This window comes from Arachis ipaensis, chromosome B1 (assembly GCF_059453495.1).
Source record: "Arachis ipaensis isolate K30076 ecotype BB chromosome B1, ASM5945349v1, whole genome shotgun sequence".
Taxonomy (NCBI): Eukaryota; Viridiplantae; Streptophyta; class Magnoliopsida; order Fabales; family Fabaceae; genus Arachis; species Arachis ipaensis.
This window is the reverse complement of record NC_142436.1, coordinates 111410831-111415501: the sequence shown is the minus strand read 5'-3', so window position 1 is coordinate 111415501 and position 4671 is coordinate 111410831. Positions and strand designations below refer to the sequence as shown.

Genomic DNA, 4671 nt, shown 5'->3' with positions numbered 1-4671 from the left:
ATGCAAGAATTGATGATTATGCCAAGGCTTTGATGTATCTGTTTGGTTGATGACAGGTGAAAAGATGGAGAAAAAAGAAGCAAAAAGCACAAAAAAAGTAAGAACGCCACGCTCAGTAAGCGATGCGCACGCGCATGTGACGCTTACGCGTCAGGGGCAATTTTCGAAGAATCACGCGTACGCGTGCATGATGCGTACGCATGGAAGTGTTTGGCGCTCATTTTCAAAAGAGAGCGCTACGTTCAGTAAGCCAGCGTTTTAGGGCATATTCAAATTTGGAGGAAAAGTTTTGCAATCGATGCGCACGTATGCTTGACGCGCACGCTTCGATGGAGAACCTCGGATGAAGCACGCGCACGCATGGCTGGCGCTGAAGCCTGGAATTGAGATTTTGCAACCCACGCGCACGCGTGGGGTAGTGTTCGTTAAGCAAACGTAGCGCTCATTAAGAGAACGCTGCAAGGGACGCGCACGCGTACATGACGTGTACGCGTCGATGGGCGAAAATGCAAAAGCACGCGCAAACTTGAGGGACGCGTACGCGTGGATGAATGAACGCTGCGCTCAATTTGAAAACGCTCTGTTCTCCTGGAAGTGAATCTCTACTCAACTAAAGCTAATTCCATGCCCATTAACACACAGAAGCAAGCAGAGCCCAATTGACATCACTCAAAGGCACAAGGATCATCTGGAATAGGAATTTTGCATTTAATTGTAATTTGTTTTCAATTTGAATTTCATTTGTAATTTAGGTCTGTTAGGGGCACAGAGGGATAGTAGGAGTAGGAGTAGAATAGGGGCTGAGGTTGGAGGATTAGAGACTCCAGAGCTCTCTTGGAGTATTAGAGACTCCAGAGAGCTTAGTATAGTTGATACACTTTTTCTTCCTACATTTTTACATTTAAATTGTACTGAATTCAGTTTACTTTCATAGCAAATCTCAATTTTCTGCATTTCTATTTCTCTGCAACTTTACATTTCTGTTCATGATTTAGTCTGATTTAATTTTTCTGTAATTTAAATTTCCTATTACTTGTTCTCAAGTTCTTTTCGATTGCTTGATCTACTGCTTTATTTAATTTCTCTGCACTCAATTCCTTTTACATCTGATGCAATTTACTTTTCTTGCGCTTTAAGCTTCTGCTGATTTACATTCTGCACTTTACATTCTCTGCAATTTACATTCTGTTGATTTAATTTCACCTAATTCATCACTGTTAGCTTAACTAAACTAATCACCTCACTAAAGTTGCTTGATCCATCAATCCCTGTGGGATCGACCTCACTCTTGTGAGTTATTACTACTTGATACGACCCGGTACACTTGCCGGTGAATTTGTGTGGAATAGTTTTTCCCTCATCAAGTTTTTGGCGCCGTTGCCAGGGATTGATTTAGATCGACAATGATTAAGTGGGTGAGAAGTCTAGATTAAGCATTTTCTTTTTTTTGTTTTAAAATTTCTGTTTAAGGTTGATACCAAGGTGTTTGAGTTATTGCCTCACTTAAGAGATTCTCATCTGTGACATGAATTTTAATCTTCATTGGTGATGTGTTTTACAAAATTCAAATGGAGTTTAACTCATCTTTTGATCAAACAAATTTCATGGAATATTACCCACCATCACAATATGATTCAAGTCATTATCCTAATGGTGGATGGGAATATTACCAAGAAATCACAGATTTTGAGCACTCCAATCAATGGAGATATGCATTAGAGCCACAATATGAGCAAGACAATTTCATGGGATATTACCCAACACCACAAAATGATTCATATCAGTATCCTAATGGTGGCTGGAAATATCACCAAGAATTAACAGATTCTGAGCAACCCAATCAATGGGGATATGCTTCAGAAAATGATCAAGACAATTTCATGAGATATTGCCCACCACCACAAGATGATTGAGGTCATTATCCTCATGGGTTAGGGAGCTCTATTGTAATTCAATGGATCAATCGTAGTTTTCATCTTCTTCTTTCTTTTCTCTTGATTTTTGTTAGAAAGTTTTTCGATCTTAATTCAATTGGCTAGTTGTCTTGACAGAAAAGCTATCCATAATTGGAATTCTTTGGATCCTTGAGAGAGGGATGAAGAATTCATGCTAGAATTGCTTTCTCACAATGGACTAGATTGGGGGTTGGATGGATATTGTGACATTTAATCCTACCAATATTTTGATCTATGAATTTGTGCGGTATAGTCAGTGACCGAACTTCAACTCTTCCCATGAGTAATTAAATCAAGACATTGGGAAATTGTTCATGCTTAGAGAGATTGGTGAGCCAAGACATTGGGATCCAATCATCTAAGATTGACAAGCAATGTCAATGAATGCTTTGATTGAGGAAGAGATGAAAATGATTTGATCCGGAGAGTTCAATATCTCCTAAAACCCAATGAATCCCCTATTCTAATCTCACCCATTCTCTTTATATTCTGATTCTTTAATTTCATGCTAAACCCCCATTCCCATTTAATTTCTTGCAATTTAATTTTCTGACATTTAATTTCTCGCAATTTAATTTCTGTCATTTAACTTCTTGCAATTTAAGTTTCCCGCCAATTTACTTTCTGCAATGTCAACTCAATTTCGATTTAGCTCAAGTAGAACAATTCTCCAATTAATGTTGATCAACCAACCAATCCCTGTGGGATTCGACCTCACTCTACAGTGAGTTTTTACTTGATGATAATCCGGTGCACTTGCCGGTAGAAAATTGTTGAGAGACAGTTTTCGAGTGAATCAAGTTTATGGCGCCGTTGCCGGGGATTGGTTTTGTATTGACAATTACTAAATTGGAGGATAACTAGATTGAGAACTTTTCTTTTCTTTTGATTAATTGAAATTTTAATTTCAGCTGTTCATTTTTGTTTTTCTGCAATTTCAGTTGTTTCTTTTTATTTTTCATTATTTACTTACTTTCCAGCATGCTAACCCACTAACCATTTGATAAATTTCTCTAACCAAGCTAACTATACTCTATTTTAGTGACTCTGCATTTTCTGTTTCTTGTACTTGTTCCTTGTATGACAGGTAGGAGAAAGGAAACCTCAACCTTATTTGATTGTGAACCGAAAAGAACCTTCCTGAGATTAACGAGGGAAGCAAGAGGAAAGGGGGTTGTTGGTGCAGAAGAAGAGGAGGAAGACTTGGATATAACCATGGAGGATGATATGGAAAACCATCATGAAGGAGAGGTGAACAATTATGCCAGAAGAGGTGCAGCCAACCTTGCTGGACAAGAAAAGAGAGTTCTGGGTTCCTACATCAATCCAAACCCAGGAAACTGTGGTAGCAGCATTCAAAAGCCAACTATCCATGCTAATAATTTCGAGATGAAGCCTCAGCTCATAACTCTTGTGCAAAACAACTGTTCTTTTGGAGGAAGGGCTCAAGAGGACCCGAATGAGCACCTCACTAAATTCCAAAGGATATGTGACACAGTTAAATCTAATGGTGTTCATCCTGACGCCTATAGATTGCTACTGTTTCCATTTTCTTTGAGGGACAAAGCATCAAAATGGATAGAATTTCCCAAGGAAAGCTTGACAACCTGGGAGGATGTAGTGAATAGATTCTTAACAAGGTTCTACCCTCCACAAAAAGTAAACAGGCTGAGAACTGAAGTGCAGACATTCAGACAGCAGGATGGTGAGACTATTTATGACGCTTGGGAGAGATTCAAAGATTTGACAAGGAAATACCCCCTGATATGTTTAATGAGTGGGTGCAACTTCATATCTTTTATGAAGGGCTGAATTGTGAATCAAAGAAAGCTGTAGACCACTCATCTGGAGGTTCCCTTAACAAGAAGAAGACCATTGAAGAAGCCATTGATGTTATAGAGACAATGGCTGACAATGAGTATTTTTATGCCTCAGACAGAAGCAACAATAGGGGACTCCTGAAATTAAACCATATGGATGCAAACCTGGCCCAGAATAAGATGATCACCAAGCAACTGGCTGAATTGACCAAGCAAATGGAGAAGAATCAGGCTGCAGCTATCCAAACTCAATCATCACCTCAAGGAGAGTTGGACACAGAAGAAGGAGTTAATTGGGAGGAAGCTAATTACCTTGGAAATTCATCTAGGCAAGCTCATGATCCATATTCTAAAACCTATAACTCTGGTTGGAGGAACCACCCAAACTTTGGGTGGAGGAACCAACAAAACCAAGGTCAAGACCACAGATCCCATAATCCAAACCAGTATAACAACTCCACTCGCCAACACTCCAACCAAAAACCATACCAGACCACACAAAACACTTACTCACAACCACCATACCAAAACCACAATAACCATTCTCAACACCCCAGTTTCAACCAACCATCACCATATGATGATGATAGAATGGCCAAAATGGAAGTTATGCTTGCAAACCTTTGCAAGGAGTTTGAAGACATGAAGAAATTCAAGGAGGAAGTAATATCCAATCTGCAAAATCAAGATGCTACCACTCAAAAACTTGAAGCACAAATTAGATACTTGTCCAAGCAAGCTCCTGGCCACAGTTCAGGTAATGCCACCAGGACAACTTCAAGAGAGGAATGCAAAGCTATTTCCCTCAGAAGCGGAAAGGAATTGAAAGATACTTCAAGGGAGACTCAAGAAGAGAAGGCAGAGGGCAGTTCAAATGCCAAGGAAGAAGCATAAAC

At 39.5% G+C, this 4671-nt stretch overlaps 1 non-coding gene across 1 annotated transcript; it reads right to left on the bottom strand.

The window, feature by feature from the left end:
- Window positions 1–3620: 3620 nt before the first annotated feature.
- Window positions 3621–3727, bottom strand: LOC148577930 (small nucleolar RNA R71). The gene has a single exon (XR_015904348.1). It is a non-coding gene; the product is annotated as a small nucleolar RNA R71 (small nucleolar RNA).
- Window positions 3728–4671: the final 944 nt, after the last annotated feature.